The sequence below is a fragment of the Protopterus annectens genome, chromosome 1.part2 (assembly GCF_019279795.1).
Source record: "Protopterus annectens isolate FY-2018-M chromosome 1.part2, PAN1.0, whole genome shotgun sequence".
Classification (NCBI taxonomy): domain Eukaryota; kingdom Metazoa; phylum Chordata; order Ceratodontiformes; family Protopteridae; genus Protopterus; species Protopterus annectens.
In genome coordinates, this window is record NC_056727.1 from 1015840793 (window position 1) to 1015861149 (window position 20357).

Genomic DNA, 20357 nt, shown 5'->3' on the forward strand with positions numbered 1-20357 from the left:
CACTGGGTTTTAATGCATTTCTTATTTGCCTTGCTGAACTAAGAACACCTTCTATTATCATGGGAAGTGTTTTTGGCAGATACAGGGTACGGCCATGGGGGCCTCATTTACTCCCATTTATGCAGACCTTTTTATGGCTTATGTGGAGGAACAGTTAATTTACGATGTCACTCATAACCTTTTCCTTGATGAAATTGACATATGGAAATGCTACCTTGATGATTGCTTGATGGTCTGGAGGGCTGATATGACCTATTTGCATGAGTTTATGGAGTACATAAATGACAACAAATGGGGTATCCAGTTTACAGTTAACTACCATGTTGAACAAATCACCTTTTTGGATGTCTTGATTACCAGGAACACGGATCACACTTTGGATACTCAGGTTTTTTGTAAGTCTCCACAATATAATTCATTATTGCACGCTTCCAGTTTTCACCCACCCCACATTACACGCATTATCCCCAAATCTCAATTTCTCTGCATGCGATGGATTTGTTCCCACCCTGATATATATCACTTTTATAAACAAAATCTTATTAATAGGTTCAAGGCACGGGGGTACAAACCTGGCATGATTTTTGCAGCCAGTAATGTTGCATCTTCAATAGATAGGGAGGACCTCTTGGTATGTGAGTGGTGCACAGCTACAGTTATCCCACTACACAAGGAGGGATCCACCTTGGATCCCGGGAACTACCATCCCATCAGTCTGACGAGCCTGAACTGCAAGGGCATGGAACGCATTATCATGGAACTTATAAACAAAGACATTGGCAACCTTCAAACACTGGATTCCACCCAGTTTGGGTTTGTGAAGGGCTGATCTTGTCTCCTGAACCTGATTGACTTCTTTGAATCAGTCTCCAGAGCTGTGGATGAGGGTAAGGTGGTCCACACAGCCTATCTGGACCTCGCCAAGGCCTTCGACACCATCCCCCACTCTGGAATTATAGATAAACTTACTAAGCTGGGCATAAATCCCTACGTCACTCGATGGGTTGCCAACTGGCTTACTGACAGAACCCAGACTGTAAAAGTAGCCGACTCCAAATCCAGCTCCAGACAAGTGACAAGTGAAGTACATCAGGGTTCAGTCCTGGGACCACTCCTGTTTGGCATCTACTTCTCTGAAGTTCAGGCCAACACTAAGGGACTCTGGCTAACAAAGTTTGCAGATGACTGCAAACTGAGAGCCATTATTGAATCCCCAAATGATGTGGATATTATACAAAAGGGCATTACAGAAACAGATGCCTGGTGCCAGAGCCATGGGCTCAAGCTTAATGCCAAGAAATGTGTAGTTAACCCCTTTGGAAAAAAACATGTACCCATGAATTACCACATAGGTGGCAGTACACTAAACATCGAAAATGTGATGAGAGACTTAGGGACAGAGGTGGACAGTGGTCTCACTTTCGATAACCACATCGCCACAACAGTCAGGAAATCCTTCTATATGGCACACCTCATTACTAAGGGCTTTTCATCCAGAAAAAAGGAGGTCATTGTCCCACTGTACTCTTCCATCATTAGACCCATTTTAGAGTATAATTCCCCATTTGGAATGTACCTCACAAGACATCTGCAACAGCTGGAAAGGCCACAGAAATACCTCACTAAAAGAATCACAGGCCTAAAGCAGATGCCATATGCTGACCGTCTAAAAAAACTCCAGCTATACTCTGTGGCATATCGTCTACTCAGAGGCGATCTCTGCTTAACATACAAGGCCATGTCAAACAGTCCAGGGATCTAAACCTTGTTATCACAATAAACAAAACATGCTGGAGGGATAGGTTCCTGACCCAGAGACTCCCCATACTCTGGAATAGACTGCCCATACATGTCAAGCAGAGTGCCACCTTTTGCCCTCTTCAAAAGGAACCTTGATGATTGGATGGGAGATAGGAAATTCACCCCGGTGATCATGTCAGTCACCCTGCTAGACAGGGGTCCAGAGAAGTAAATATTGTGGGAAGAAATATCCAGGGAATTGTTATGGTTAGGCTTGTATAGGCCCTAGAGCTGATAGCCTAGTACCAACCTATGAACCTATGAACCTATGAACAAGGAGAAACCACAACAGGGCCAACCTGTTATCAGATTGGTAACTAGCTTTGGACGTAACACTAATGCATTATTGGATAGTGTTAATAAACATTGGAATATACTCCTAGCAGACCAAAGACTATAAGGTATTCTAAACAATATATGTTTCTTTTCCTATCGCAGAGGTAAAACCCTGGGCTCGTATTTTAATCATTATAAACACGGACTGACTTTGGGTAGGGAACAATCCTAATGCACATTAACTGGGGATTTGTGGCAGGGATGTTTCCCATGTGGGCATTGCGCACATTGTGTTAGGGTGGTGAAATCTAAACAATTCACATGCAGAAATACAGGAACAGTCTTTGATATTAGATTTCTTGCTAACTATGGAACTGATTGGGTCATATACATGGCCACCTGTACCTGTTCTGCTTTCTATATCGGGCAAACTTCTCATCCAGTCAGGTTACATATATCCGAACATATTAGTGACATCAGGCAGAAATATAAAAGTAGTGCATTATACAAGCATTCTTTTGCACATACATCAGTCAATTTTAGGTTTACAATTATTGATAGAATAGTTGGGGACCGGGTTAATAAATCAGGTTGGCATACCATATTGAATAATAAAGAGAAAACGTGCATCATCAAGCTGGGAGGTGGGGGGGGGCGGGTATTTCCACCCATTTTAAATGAACATTTATAGCCAACCAATCAGCAGGATAATTGTAGGGATGTGTTGTTACATAGATGTATATTAGGCATTGATTTATTGTATTATTTTTAACACTGAAGAAGGCTTAGTAATTTTTTGGCTGAAACCGGTCTGTTTCTGCCTAATGTATGTTTGAATAAATATAATTTCACAGGCACCTTACACTACTGTGTGCTGGCTTTTTGTTTTATTTATTGCATTCATGAGTGTGTTTGTGTACATATATGACTCCAAACCGATGGAAGGATAGTTGAAATCACACATGACCAAGGTGTTTGGAAACATAGTGAGTGACTCAATTAGGTCCAAGTAAGCAGAGTGGTCCTTGTGGTTCAGGGTGGGGGACCTGTAGCTATCAATGATATTGAATTTTACATACAGTTAGTTGGATTTGGAGTAGCACTACCAAGTCATACTTTTTGACCAGGCTTGTAGTGTCTATGTCTTTAATGAAGATGTATAGACCTCTGCTTTTGGTTCTTTCACACTCATTTTGATGTGTGAAAGTGTGGAAGGTACTGTAGCCCTGCATGGCCACGGTGCTGTCTGTGGCCTTGAACCATGTCTGTGTGACTGCACAGACATGGGCATCTTCCAAGGTAAGGAGTTCTTCCAGTGAGTGCAGTTTCTGATTTACATTCCTTGCATTAAGCAGCATAACCTTTTGTTTGTCTGTGGTGGATTCTTTTACATTGGGACTTTACTTCTGATACTGCAGATGTTGCCTAAAAAGGCCACTATGGGGAGGCAAGTGCCTTTTTGTAGTACAATGAGGTACATCCCAAGTCATTCACTGCAGCAAGGAACATGACAGAGTTATAATGGTAATTGTTGTTGAGAGACTTGAGTGCATGTGTGATCTGACAGACCCTGTCACCTGTCAGGCAGCTAACTCTGACCTTCTTCTTGTCCAGCCCAGAGAGGGGGATATCTGTGTGCCTCACTATGGAGTCACTTATGAGCAAGACATTTGGTTTTGATGTGTTTTGTCTGAGGGGCTTAGTGGCTGAGACACTGGTGTGTGTATTATTATGTGTAGTGGATTCTGTTTGGTCTGCACTATGTGCAGTAGGTTTGCACCTGGGAGGTCTCCAATCTTTAGTTAGGTTTTTAGAGAGTACCTCCATATATATGGATTTATGTGTTGTGAACTTATGTGCAACAGGTGAATTGTGTGTACTAAAAATGTTTGATATCTGGTTTGTTGCTATGTGAGACAACTGATTCCACATTCATAGTATCAATACAGCTCTCACATGTTGTATTATTTTGTTTTAGCAGTAACTGCTTGTCAGCATATATGAGGCAATTGTTGTGTTACCTCAGGATGCCTGTGTGCATCTGGCTGCCTGGAGATATGGTGGAAAACAGTCCATCGATTATGGAAGGTAAAACCTAATGGGGATCTGGCTAGATGGACCAGGTTTGGTGTAAGACTAACAAAATGTGTCTATTCTGTGGAGGCCTAGGGTTACAAAAATGTGTCAATGATTTACAATGCATATCTGAGTTGTTCACAGGGAGCAGTGAACACTCTGAACAGCTACGGTAACTGAGTGCAAACACTACTAAACACAACATTGGAATACAAGCAAAGTTGAACTATTTTAAACAAGTAAAACAAGGGAAAGGCCAACAGTTAGCCTTATTCCAGCAGTCCCCAAGTCAGATGGGCTCTTGGCTGCACATTTCTGCCTCAAGGGTGCGGTGGCGGGGCCTTCTTAATTTAAGAAGGATGGTTTGTTATTCCAACGGTACCAGACAGTATAGGTTCAGCAAGCCTGAATCGAGCCTATGCTATAAAATGCAGAAGTCCTAGAAATCCAAAGTGCAGAAAATTGTAATCACAGCAGAAGAACAAACATTTTAAATAAAGCAGCAATCCAGTAGAATACTTCAACAAGAATGTAGACAACAAACCTTCCTAGTGTGAAATAAGTGGTCTGGAACACAAGTGCGTAAACCAGAACTAAGACACTTTCAGAATAATAGACACAGTAAGTCTTCAACCAGCAATTGCCAACTTAGAAGTGTGTAGGCTATCCTCCCCTGCCACAGGAGTCTACACCACAAACCTTCCTAATCTAAAATAACTGGTTTGAAGGCCAAGTACTTAAGCCATAACAAAGAGACTTAGAACAACAGCCACAATAAGCATTCAACCAGCAATTATCAACTCAGAGGCTACCCTCTCTTCCCACTGGGTCTATGTCATATGTTCGAAGTTTGAAAATTTTGAACGTTAAATAATCAAATTTAAATGTTCGAAGTTTCAAACATCGAACATATGATTAAAAAAAAAAACAAAAGAAAGGGACCTTACCTGACTGTTGTAAGATTTCCCTTACTGCATTGTAGTGCAGATTTGGAGTTGGTATATTTAAACAGCGGGGGGTGTGTTGGTTAGTTTTGGGTTTGGGTTTTTTTAATTTTTTTTATATATGTTCGATGTTTGAAACTTCGAACATTTAAATTCAATTATTTAACGTTCGAAGTTTTAAAACTTCGAACATATGATATAGACCCTTCCCACCAGAGTGTAGACAACTGGTCTGAAGCCCAAGTGCTTAAGCCAAAAGTAATAGGCTTAGAATCACAGTTACGATGTATTGCAATACCAGACAGATGACAGTGACATGTCTATTAATCTACCCACATATATCATGTCATGGTTAGTAGGCCCTGTGTTATCTTGATGAGAATGCCCGGTGGTCTGTCCAGCTGCTGCATGTGTCTGCTGAGGTTCCTGCAAAAGAGAGCATTATACTGCATTACTGTTCTGATGAGTTTGACTGCAGTGCTGTCATACAGTCCTGAGATATGTATTTGATGGTGTGTCTTATTAATGTTACATGTAAAAATAGAGCCTTATTTGATGTGTATGTGTCCATGAGCAAGTAGCAAGCCTCAGGACACAAAGATTCACACGTTGATACCTCCACAAAGTAATGATGATCACTGCATGCCCTCAGCACCATTAAAGCTCTCTGTACACTGTGCGGTAATGCTTATAGAAATATAGAGCAGGATCTCCCCACCGTCCCGTTGTTCATATATCTTAGATGCACGTTTGAGATAGTAGACCTAGTTTACTGCTCACAACACTTGCCAGCACAATATTCTCAGAAACAGGTACCTGAATAGAAAGACTTTGCAAGTAATCACAGTAACAAATGCATTAGATATTGATGCATTCTCATGTGTTGCATCCCATGGATTGGTACAAAGTATGCTGTTACCTTCCATGTTTATACATAGATTGCCATATGGGCTATCTGAACATTAAATGCTGATGATGTTTTCAAAAATACATCATACAATACGGCAAAATGTTTACAACTTGCACTAGAAAATTACTTCAGTCTACTTTAGAGCTGGGCACTCCCGCACAGCTTAATTAAAAGCATAAATTCCTTATTAATGCAGTTCCTTAACTGCCACCCAATTATTACAGTCACTTATCATCTCTGTCCTCTACTCTACAAGTTACACACGAAAAGTATTTGTGCATGTGATTTCATCAGTAACTTTCATCCCACCATCATACTAAAAACACAAAGTTGAAAAAGTCCTGTCTCAAATCAATTATACCTACATTTTATCTATTTTGCTAAGTTTAGAATCTCATAAGACAATCAGCAGGATTCAATAAACCCTACATGGCTTGCTAATACCATGTATACCATTGATTTGTATTCAGTAAGCAGCTTTAGCAATGTATTAGAACTGCACAAACATGGTAAACATAGTAGCATGTTAATTACAACATAAATAGCTGAATTGTATGCTAATCAATCAATCCAAGATGGCAGAGCTATTCAACAAGCTATGAAGCCAATTGTGTGCACTTAGTGTTAGGGTTTTCCTTGTATTCCAAAACTATTGGAATACAGCCATGGAAACTACACCAAAGGGAAAGAATGTTAGGGGCTGCTATGTGCAACAGGCTGAAGTCTACACTGCTGCTGCAGATCAGGCTAGCAGGAGAAGGGTGTTTAGACTGTGTCTAACTTTTCATGGTTTGCATGAGATGGAAATAGTAGAGTGCTACAGGGTGGATAGAGACACACTCCAGGAACTCTGCAACCTCTGTTGACCTCAACTGAAAGTAAGGGCAAACCAAGGGGAACCAATAACTGTGGAGACCATGGTATGTGTAGCACTTAGAATTTTAGCTTCAGGAACCTTCTGGAGATAAACAGGAGACATGCTGGGAGTATCACAGGCATCATAATCCAGGATCCTACATCATTTCCTAAATGCTATGCTGCAGCATGCCAGTGACTATATATGTTTTCCCCATACACATGTATAACTATGCAGGATTTCTACCCCATAGCATACTACCTGGAAGTTTTGAGTGCCATGCACTGCATGCACATTGAGATCAAAGCACCACCCAGGGAACAGGGAAGGGTCTACATCAACAGAAAAAGGTTCCATTCCATTAACTGTCATGTGTAATGCTAAGGGAATCATCCTGAATGTATGCACTGGCAACCCTGGCAGTTACCATAACTCCCATATCTGGCACAACTTGCAGCCCTACGAGAGGTTTTCCAGGGGTTATATCCCACAAGGTCATTTAGTGGGGGATACAGGGTATGCACTTGAACCATGGCTGACGATGCCCGTCAGTAATATGCACACACCCATGGAGGAACGCTATAACGAGGCAGACTGTCAAACAAGAAATATTATAGATCATGTGTTTAGCCTGCTGAAGTCGTGATTTTGATGCCGAGATACATCAGGGGGAGTCCTGCAGTAGGATCACAGTACTTGTGTCAAAATCATCACTGTCTGTGCTCTCCTACATGATATTATCCTGAGAAAAGATCTGTAACAGGAACACCAAGGGGAAGGATGTACACATTCCACCACCACTAGCAAGGACATTACAGCTACACACAGGTGTGGAGTCAGAGAGGGAACCACCAGGACATCAAGGCTGATATAAATATAGTGAATGGGTGTGAGTAAGAAGACAAGCAGGCAGAAATGTAGCTAATTATCAAATGGCCACTGAAACAGAATGACCTGCAAACCTCATGAATACCTCGTGTACCTGTTATGTGTGGGTGTCTGTATGGGCACTCACTTTGAAATGTGTGTGTGTGAGTGTCTGCATGAACACAGTCAAGCTCTGTGCTAGCTCTACATCCTAGCATGTAAGATAGGTGTGAGCAGTGCATGATAGTGGTATCAGTTCATCATCATCACCGTTGACCGTGAGAACTGGCACTGCCAGGAATTACATTGGCATGTCAATGGCCATGGTCAGATGTGCTGATGTTACTTGAACATGAGCAATGTCTACTAGATGAACTCTCCTCACAACTACGCCCAGGTCCATGACCCTATGGCATACCATGTCTTGGTGTGGACACCTCAACTAATGATGAAACAGTGGAAGTAGTAACACTACAGGAGCAGGATCGGGTTCAGTCATGTTGGTTAACAGCAGATGATGTTGTAGACATATGGCCGCATGGATGCTACCATCCCCTTCCCAGCATAAATTCCATCACAGACACTGTCCACTCCATTGTGCCATTTATTTGATCCACTGAATCAGCCACATGGTGGAGGCAGTCACACACATCAGCTTGTGCCACATCTAGAAACCAAAGCATGTCCTCAGAGACCCTAGTGAAATGAGTTTGTGCCTCTATGATGGCCTAAACATACATCAATTGGTACATAATGACATACCAGGATCAGATGGAGGGTGGACAACAGGCCTCCTTTGAGACCCCTACCAACTCTCCTGCATGGCACCTCACCCACACTTTGGCTATAGCCAACCAGCACAGAAGTTGCACTAACCAGACTACCCTGATCGACTGTGTCACCCTCAACCTGTTCACTATCTGAGGGCTCAGTGGAACCTGTATGAGTAGGCATACTGACTGTGTCTGAGGGAAATCCAGGGGATATGTGAGTCACAAACACAGTGTGAGATTCAAGCTCTGCACCCCCTGGCTGTGCCTCTGTTTGGCCACCACCATCATCAGGGCATACCAATACTATATCAGGTGGTAGGTGTCCTACACTTCCAATGTCAGGATCACCTGTGATAAGCAATAAACACAGAAATGAAATTACTACTCAACTAAATATTAAACCAACATAGATGATCAAAACGTAACACTGGTCACACAATCGCAGATGGTGCAGTAATACAGACTCCTTAAATCCTCCTCACACATACAGACAATTTTATATATATATATATATATATATATATATATATATATATATATATATATATATATATATATATATCCATTTGCTTACCATGTGCAAGTGTCTCAATACTTTTCAGGGAGGATGGTCCTGGAAGAAATGAAGCAAGGAAAGGGCAACAATTAAGTATCACAATGGGAATAACACAAGGGGGCAGTGAATACACAATCACTTATATGTGCTGTAAGAAATAGCTGTAACTGAAACTTGACTGGGATGTCCACCTACACTGATGTGTACAAACAACTCTCTTGTATAACTCTATTACTCATCAATATGTACAAAGAGAAAAAAATGTAGCAGTGGAAGTAGTATTCAAATTGTATATTTCATTCTACAAATAAATATAAATGTTACCATATGTAAGCCTGAAATATGTAAACTGGAAGCTGCTCCTGGGACACTCCTTCCCGCCACATCAGCACCAACATCAAGCACATGGTGCACTGCCTCCTTTGAGCTTTCTAGATCTCTGAGAGTGGACAGGAACTTCTCATTTGGTGTTAGTGGTGGCTTGGTAGCAGGACCACCAACCATAGCCAGCTGTTCACAGGCAACTACAGCTGCGCTCCTCTGGTCTGATAAAATCATATCAGTGGTCCAATGCCACATCTGGTCATAATTGTAGCTGTGACCACCAACTGCATTTACATAGTTGCCTAACCAGTCCCAAATCTAGCTTTCGGGCAGCCATATCCCCACAGCCTCTTTCAAGCAGAAAGGCTCCATGCTGCCTCACAGCCTGTATTATGACTTCATTTTCTAAATCACTGAAAGGGGGTTTTCATGGATTTGTAGGCTTGGGTGCCATAATCCTATGTAATGCAAAACAGAGAAAGCTACAACAGATAAATATCACATAAGTAATGTATTTGTTACAAAACATAATCAGTCTGTGTACCCTTTGTCGACATTAAGCACTTGAAACACACTTTTCATTTAGTACAACTGAATATTAGGTGGTTGTCTCACATCTCCCTCCCACACAAATTAAGATTTGTACAAAACAAGGAATGCCACATACGTAATGTGTGTGTATGTATATATATATATATATATATATATATATATATATATATATATATATATATATATATATATATGTTTTCCACAGAAAGTCACTGCGGTGGTGATGCTGCGGTAGCGTTGTCGCCTCACAGTAAGACATTGTCCTGTTCAATTCTCAGCTAAAGTGTCTTCTGTGTGGAGTCATGCATGAATGTGCGTGCCTTCATTGAAGGTTGTGCATCAGGGCTGGCAACTCGGCACGTAAAAATCTACTGCCAATCATTAGCAGACCGGAGTTCTGCTGTGACGACCCTTAACCAGGAAAAGCCAAAAGACACAACAACATATGTTTTCCACAGAAATATCAGGATGTCTACACATATTTAACAGAAAAGCACTTGAAACACACTTCTGTTTATGAAGAATGGAATGGTAGGAGCCCCAAACTCCAAACAATTGAAGGTGTGTACAAACCAATGAATACCACATAACTAATGTATATATGTGCCAACACAATTATCAGGATGTTTACACTTTTTCAACAGAAAAGTCAGTTCTGTGAATGGCAGTCACTTTTTACTGTGCCCACCTCTCCTGTGGAAGTTGTCCTAGGCCATCTCAGAAGCATAACACCAGTGTGAGAGGCATGTCTTTACATCTCTCTCTAATACAATAGGACACTGAAAAAGTACATGTTACGAACATAGTTGTGATGAAAATGTAACCTGTCTATCTCACAAATGTAAATGCCTGCCAAAACTGCCTATGCCAACAGTGAAGTGTAAGAAGTGCATACAGATAAAAGTTCCTTTTTTTTCTCCTGGGCATATAAATACATTTGCAGCAATTTGCAAAATATAAAATGTCCTTGAATAATACAAACATACCTTAGCAAAATTAAGCTTTCTCTGCAGAGAAATCACCTTCAAAGGAATATCAGTCTTCTGGTATGTCCAAAGACAAAGGTCTCCTCAACTTCAAGTTCTCTAGCTTCATCTTTTTATAGTATAGATTCAGCCATCTGAGCCATGTGAGGATGCAAATGAGGTATGAACTCATTAGAATTGATGAATACCAAACTTTTGATTTCATGTAGCAAATATGAATATAATATAGGCTCTTCACCATTGCTGGGCACTAATGGCTTGTAAATGTGAATGATTAGTGTGAGAGAAGGAAAACACAGCAGCAATTCAGACACCCTTCACTGCAGTACAGGATACAAATGAGCCTTTAAATGAAGCAAAACACCACACATTTATAGTTTTGGTCCATAGTAGTAAAACTCTCCTGTTTTTGCTGAAATCTATTGCTCACTGTTATGTATTTGTATCACACCTTGAAAGATAAATACTAGGACATGCAGTATAGATTGTATGTCTGATATTAAAGCAGAGTTAAAGAAATAATGACCAGACTACAAAGAGAAGACAAATATGCATTTCTGCAACATATTCATAAATAGTTATGTGATTACTCATTGTACTAAATATGTTAGCTATACACGTACAACCAACTGAGAATGTCCAAGTGTATACCCCATTAATAATGTAGAGGAAATGTGAATTGCTTGCAATCTCATGATTTGATTGGTGTTGCAAAGCTGTGTCTGTGGCAAAGAGAAATAACATACGACAATTGAGTTTTGTAATTTAATTAGTCTGATATTCAAATCCAGAGCTGCATAATTGTTTAACATTTGTTTAGCTTTGACGTATTATTATTCTTTTGTCTTTATGCAAACACAGTGAAATGCATAAAAAATTAAAAATTTACTGTCAGTTGCCTTAAGAAGTGCAAACACACTTAACAAAATTCTGCTGTGGTCAGCAACTTGGATGGTAAAGACCATAGAAATTACACCTGTGATCCAAATGTGTGTGTAGCACAAGATGTAAATATGTTGATGTGCACAATAGATAAGCTATGGAAAGCATGGTTTGAGTTCAACACTAGTTATTTTACTGAGGAAGGATCATAATAAGTATTAACAGAAGGAGTATATGTTCACTATTGCCTGTTATTGTTCAACTGTGGTCAAACATGGCTCACTGCTTTAGGACAACTTGAAAAATGCATTTGGTTCACCTTCTTTCATGCTAACAGCCTAAGCAATAATTTGCAGTTGTTAGCAATGTGGACAGTACTGAGTGTAAAAAGTACATGTACTGCTTAGCTTTCAGTGTGGCAGTAGGTGTATGTTCATTACTACAACCCATGGGAGCCAGTCTTCTAATCCAGCACATTCCACTTTTTTTTAAAGGGTGTACTACTGTATTTTTTCAGAAAATGTAGAATTTAAAAATAATTCTATGTGTGAATATTTATGTATAGCAGGCTGAGCATAACACACTGTATCATATCTATTATATATGTAACTGCTGTAGCATGGCAATGATAATTATGTAATTATATGTATAGCAGGCTGACTGAGCATAGCATGTGGTATCATACCTATTATATGCATAACTGCTGTAGCAAGACAATGTTGATTATGTAATTATATGTATAGCAGGTTGACTGAGCATAACACATTGTATCATATCAATTATATGTGTAACTGCTGTAGCATGACAATGATGATTATGTAATTATATGTACAGTAGGCTGACTGAGCATAACACATGGCACATAGTATCATATCTATTATATGTGTACCGGCTGTAGCATGACAATGATGAGTATGCAATTATAAATATATTTTCAGACCTGGGAATGACAATCATCTACACATTTCCCCTAACTCAAGTATAAGTGTAACACAGAGTGCATTGTGTGGTCTGAACCAGAACTCAAAAATCTACTCAAAGTAATACAAATGTATGCATTTTTAGTATATCAGCTACAGTTCTTTCCTAGTTCCCTCCTGCAAATTGCTTAATTGCTTCCCCTTTGTTCTTCCCCCTGCCCACCCCTCATTTCACCATTTCCCATCTAACCCATTTTTTACCTTTAATATAGTCAAAAAATAGAATCACACACCACACACATGGCCAGAAATAGCCTCTAATAAAACCTTCACTTTTTGTTCTCTGCATTTGCATGACTTTTGGCATCATATACCAGTTGGTAAATGGCTCTTCATGTCCTATGGCAAAACCTAGTGAGTTTTTGTCATCAGATGCACTTATCTCTGTGCAATACTGCTTAAACTTGCTGTGCTGAAGAAACAAAGAATAAAAGCAGAGTAAAGGCAGTACTCTGAAACATTTGCTCTCACAGTTATTTAGATTGCTGAATGTAACAAAATGCAACTTCCTTTGTGGAGTGTTAACATAAATCACTTGACTGAACATTTTTTGTCAATAGCTTCAAGGTTTCAGTTCCAGATGCATCTCTCATATTTTCTTAGTATGATGATATATGTGTGTGATATATTTAATCACTCACATATTAAAAATTGCCACAGTTATGATTTTTCATTTAGATACATTTATGGCCCAAAAATGAGTATCTGAAGTGATTTCCATCCCTACTGCTATCATATATTTAGCTAACCTTTTTCTTCTTGTCATAAGCCTGTTGTCCTATTTATAAGTCTTCTTTACCCTTATGTCAGTCACTCCATGCTACACAGCACGTATGGATAATTATAACAACAGACCAAAAAAATTACCATTAATGTGCCATTAAACAAAACAGTGTTAGGTGTATGCAAATCTCTCCTTGTATTCATCACATCACTCCAACCCCTACTTGCATGTGTGTATCTATTAGGTTGATGGATGGTGTCTGCAGACTGACATCTGTAATGATGGATAATATGAACATGTTACCTTAATTCAATAGCCTATCAGTGCTCCTGTACTATGAAATGTTTTAAAATCATCTGTAGGATTCTGTTTATGTCATGTTCAGGTAATGATAGATGAAATCTTCATCTAATATGATGTGGAAACTGTTCTTACTGTAACAAAGCATACTGCACACACTTTTTAGGCTATCTGCCCTTACACAAATAGTTAGCATATCTGCTGAGTCATAATAATCACTTAAAAAGATGTGCCACCGTTTGTCATTTCTAGAAAGCTGTACACACAATTAAATTATGATTTGCAGTGAGGCCTACAAATCACTTAATAGTTGTACAACTGCATTGAGGTAGGCATTACTGATAATTTTTGAAGACAAATACTTCACTGTAGATGTTAATTGTCACATTTGCAGTCCTGATCACATTTACTTAGCTAATGCCATCATGACACCATTTTAACAAAAAGAGAATGATCTGGATGTGATTGCCATTTTATCTGTGATCTGCCCAGGAGCTCACTGTTTTTACACACTGTGCCATAGTGAGAGCTAGGCAGCAGGTCTATATTCTGCACTCAGTACTATCCTGAGTGCTTGCTGCTTTACATCAGCACTTAGCCTGTTTGCAGAGAGTGAGGCAAACCAATTGACATATTAATAGTTGTGAAGAAATTAGACACTGCTATTTGTGCTAGCATGTCTGGCTGAGTTTTTATACATAATTTCAGATTGACATGTTTAGTGTATGCCAGAATGACTAGCTATGATATTGTAAATAAGTCCTTACATGATGATTTATGATCTGCTTGTACAGAATGTTTTAAAGATTTGAACAGTGCCCTTTTAAATTTCTAACTGTGCATGTTTATGAAGAGAGATTCTAAAGGCAAGCTGTCTCAGATTCACCTGATCAGCAGATGATGCAATCAGAATGTTGACAGTTGCTATGTGTTACTATCAGAAGCTGAAAGACAGGAAGGAACTACTACAAAACAGCTGTTAGTTGAATTTAAAAATATGAAATGAAAATTAGAACTGGAATAGTTAACAATTAGGCTACTCTATAAAAGAGCCTGCTGAAGTCAGTTGACAGTTGTTAGTTGAAACTGTCAATTGATCAAAGATGTACTGTGCAGTGGATACCCAAAAAGGACTCACCAAGAACTGTAAGTCTGCCTTTGCTCTGTTGTGGTAATTTAGTTTAGATCAGGGACAGTGTTCTTAATTAGTTAGAAAATTATAACTAATCAGCTAGATCAGTTAGAGTTTTTCTGAATATTAGATTTCTGTCCTTCAGTATTGATTTAATTTCCCTGGTGATTGAGTTCTGTTTATTTATTGGGAATTACTGTTTTATATTTTTTAATAATTTTGTTCAATATTAAATATTGTTATTAACTTACATTTTGGCTGAACAATCTGTGTTTTTCTTTAGTGATTTGAGAGTGCTTATACTTGCCTTGGTAACTTCCCAGGCCACTCTGAAAGCCTGCCTGCTTAGGTTATTTGCTACTACTTGTTTTAATATTTAATTCTCATAATTGGACACCCCTTTAGAAAGGCATGAAGACACTCTGATTGATGGCAGCATCACTGTATTATTTTGGGGAAGAAGCACAGCTGGAAATCTGTGACAGGCTTTCCCAGAAGTGTTTGGATGTGTGAGATTTAATATATTTAAGTCTGAGGATATCAGAGGTCTTAAACTGACACACATTGCTCTGAAGTGTGTAATAAGGAGTTACATTAGGGGTGGACAGAAGTATACAGTCCAGTCCCAGGCTATAGATTATGTGAATATTACTCCTGTTTAAGTGACAGTCTCATCTCACACTGGAGTCAGTGGTGATGATTGAAACTCCTTATTTACTGACCCAAGGTAGTAAGGAACATCACATTATTTGGTGGCAGTTCAGTGTGATATTAACTGGATGTCACACTATATTTTACATTTAAACAGGGAACTGTGATTGCTTGTCACTTAACTCCATGCTAATGGGGAAGACAAAAACAGTTGTTTATATAATAAAACTTATGACATAACATTTCCAATATATACTACAGTATCAGCAGCATAGCATCTGTCAGTTATATTTTCCCTACTTCACAAGGTCAAGTTGAAATCATGAGCTGGGACTCACTCATGCTCTAACACTTTGCCATTGTCTGCACAAATGAGTTTCTCACTGATGTTCTTTGTAAAGATTTGTTTGTTACATCTTACTATGGTTAGTGGCCAGTTATCTTCCATCACATATAAAGACATTCATAAACACAAGAAAAGGGCAGGGACGTGTGCTTCACTGAAGACATACTTACTCAGAGTCATGTTTGTCATACAGCAATGCACATGCAAATAATATATCAGTAATTGGTCCACTGTCAAGGACACCACAGAAATACAGAGCACAACTGCACTGTTACATTAGTTATGGGTTTACACTGACATTAGATATTGGTCATCCGTGATCATATCACACTGATATTGTTAGGATCTCTTTAATTGTATTTTTGCACATTGCAATCACAAATCAAATCTGAAGTCAAACCTTTGCAGACAAGTCCCTTAACAGTATGTGTTACCTGTGACATTATGCTGAAGTTATCATCCATAAAGACCACTACAACAATGGTAATTTCAGACTTCACTGATGGAGTGAATGTTCTCCAGCTGAAATCACTAGTTAGGTAGAGGTTCGACTGGCACAGCAGTCAAGTTTTGTGTGCCTGTATGTCTAACTGTGTGTCTGCATATTCAGAATAGCATGAGTCTATGTCCTAATGTCTTCACTCAAGTATCATTCAGAACACATCTTTACACTGGTACATGACTACACAGCAATTTCATTCAGTTCTCTCAGCATCTTCTTCTCAACATACACAGTTGATGCCATCCTGTATAAAGTGCACTCTGAATCTTTCAGTCAGACTTCTGCTGTCATGCTAGCATTAAGTACTGTGTTCTCCAGCTTGTGTAACTAGATAGGGAGGAATTCTAATCTCACAGCAGTCAACTTGTGACTGTGTGTGTTTAGTTAACTATCAATCAGGAGACAATTTTAGAGCACTATGTCAGTACACAGCTATGTGAGATACTTGTACCATTATCTTCTATTCACCATACATTTAATGCTGTCATCTTCTATAAAGTGCATTCTGACAGTGTGAAAGTCAGACTTGTGCCGTGATGCTAGCACTAACTACTGTGTCTGCTAGCTTGTGTAATTAGGTAGTTAGGAATTCTAATCTTACAGCAGTAAACTTTTGCATGTCCGCATTCAGTCAACTATAAGTTAGGATTCACTTTTAGAGCAGTATGTCAGTGCACAGCTATAGCAGACACTGCTACCAACATCTTCTCACCATACACTGACAGTGTCATTCTCTATAAAGTGTACTCTGAAAATATGAAAGTCAGACTTGTGTTGTAGGGCTTGTGTTAAGTACTGTATTCTCTAGCTTGTATAGCTAGCTAGGTATGGGGTTCTAATCTTACACAAGTCAATGTGAGTGTATGTATGTTCATTCAACTACTAATCTGGAGAAAGTTTTAAAACAGCATATGAGTCCACAGCTATATCAGTCAATTCTACAAAAGCTATGCCAGTCAATTCTATAAATATCTTCTTCTCAACATACATGATATGATCCCCTATAAAGTGCAATCTCGCAGCAGTACACTCAGATGTCTGTGTTGGCATGAACATTAACTGCCGTGTCCTTTACCTAAAAAGGTAGTGGTTCTAATGTAACCGCAAACAACTCATGTGTGTTCATTCAAACATTAATGTGGAGACAATTTTACACAGAGATGTGACTCCACATCTTGGTCAGACACTCCTCCCAACATCATCTTATCAGAATACTATGATGCTGTCATCCTCTATAAAGTGCACTGTGACACTGTTGAAGTCAAACATCTGTGGTGGTGCTAGTCTTACATTGGATGGACTCTAGCTTGCATACCTACACAGATTTAATATTTAGATCTGACCTCAGTCAACAGGTGTGTGTGTGTGTGTGTGTGTGTGTGTGTGTGTGTGTGTGTGTGTGTGTGTGTGTGTAGTTGGTGTTACATTATAGTCATTTATATGACTTATCTCTTTCCATTTGAATTCCACTCAGGAGAACCTTTAACATAGCTCCATGAATCTATCATCCACTTTTTCCCTCTATCCCCATGAAATCCTTTCTGTAGATCACTGGAAGATGTCATCATCTCAAAGATGCATACACACATCATGGAGCAGAGCAATTTCATGACCCTCTGGAAGCCATCTCCAGACTAATTAATGTGTGACTGCTAATTCTCAAATCCAAACTGGCCAGCCCTCAAGTCAGAGGTTAATACAGACTTTAATTAAGCCCAAAAAGATATCCACAGACCGGTTTCGGCCATAAGCCTTTTTCAATGCATTGAAAAAGTCTCATGGCTGAAACCGGTCTGTGGATGTCTTTTTTGGCTTAATTAAAGTCTGTATTAACCTCTTAGTTGAGTGCCGGCCTTTTTTTAATTTTATATTTGGTTGCTGGTTGGGCCATTGCACCTGCCATATGAGCGGAAGCTTTGTTGCTGCTTGATTACTAATTCTGTCATGGGGTGATGCAAATGTCACATATAAACAGAGGCAATATTTAATATGATATAACACATACACACATATGGACATACCACTACTATCTTCCATTATATAGATATAGCGATTTTGGTTTAAAATGGTATAATAATGGTTTGGGTTTTATGTGATGTTGGCTATTAGCCTAGTAATGCTCTATGACACTATGAACATTGCACATCAATTTTGATGTCATCCATATACTGTAGCCCTAAACCAGTATTTTGCGATCTGTGATTTGATTTAATATATTGATGGCCAGGGCTGCCATTTGATTACATGAACCTTCCATAACAGCTGCAGTTATATGCTTCCTGAGGACTGTTGACACAGGATGATGATATGTATGTATATTTTTGCCTTAGTAAGGCATGTGTTCTTGTAGTGGAGTATATCAACATTCTACACAGTTTTTATTCAACCATCACAGTGTCACTTGTAGTATGACAGATGTGTATGTGTATACCTACCATCATGAAATGCTGTGTGACATACAGCAGTATTACATCATACTGATTACACGGGTAGATATGCCTTATTTCATCCATGTGATATAATGCTGCTCAATACATAAACATATAACAAGTTCAGATTCACTTGCAACCTTGTAAACTTTATTGTATGCACAATTGTGTTGCTGTTCACAAAAAATATTTAGGTGTTCCCCAGATGCATTGTGTGACTGTCAACATTTGTGCCATTAGCTATTGTGCATGATCCACATCCACCTCATTTGTAATGTGTCCAAATATGGTATCAGGGCTGTCACACACAAGTTTCCAATGATAAACCTATAGACATAAATTGTACAGTTGATGTGATGACATGAAATACATAGAGTTGTATGACTGTGACACATGTGATGCATACCCAAGGTTGTATTTGGAGTTGTTACAAATCATATTTAACTAAGTATGAATTCTTAAGGGGAATAAACAGTTATGCACAGAGATGATTGAGGATGCCACAACACACACTCAGCTGGAGGCAACAGGCAACTTACTAGCTGACAGATTTTGATCAACCTTGCCCCCACTGGTTGTCACCCCAAAGTATAAATGCAAACATTACTCAGCTTATTTTCCCAAGAGAGCAGCTTATCTGTGCACTCTCTATGGCTAAAAATACAGCATCCATGGGCCCTGACAACATTGCAGGCTGCCTTTTCAATAACTGAAAACCTGATGTCGCAGACACAGTTGGATCCCTACTTAACCACAGCCTCCACACATGCTGTGTTCTGGCAGAATGGTGGACTGCAACAGTCACCGATCTGAAGAAGGGTTGACCATCACCCGACACAGGGAATTATAGGCAGATAAATCTGACTAGCCTCACCTGTGAGGTAATGGAAAGAATCATCATAGACCTTATCAACAAGAACATAGGTAATCTCCTGTCTGTGTACCAAACCCATTTTTGACATGATACGGCTATATCATGTCTGTTAAATCTGGTTGACTTCATCAAGCAGGTCACCAAGGCAACTACCTCATTCAACTTTAACTCCTTCACTATCACTAGCCAAAACAATATACCTCTGGAACTGGTATCAGAGACCAAATTACTTGGGGTCCAAATTGACAACCAGCTTAAATTCCATTCCCACTTACAACTAAACATCAAAAAGACCCATCAAAAACTAGGCATGCTCTACCGACAAAATCATTACCTTACCCCTGCCACTGAAGTAACCCTCTCTACTTCCTTTCTTATCCCCTCCCTTCTCTATGGAACTCCTCTTCTCACTAACCTACAGTCCTCTCTTAAATCTCAACTTTCCTCCTGCTACAACAAAATTGCCAAATTTGCTACCAGCCATAAGTCGTCCTCCCATCACTGCTCTTTTCTCCAAAAATTAAAATGGCTAAAACTACCAAATCAACTCATCTATACACAACTAACTCTTGCACATAAGCTCATTTTTAACCCCACCCTCTGTCCTTCCCTCTCTT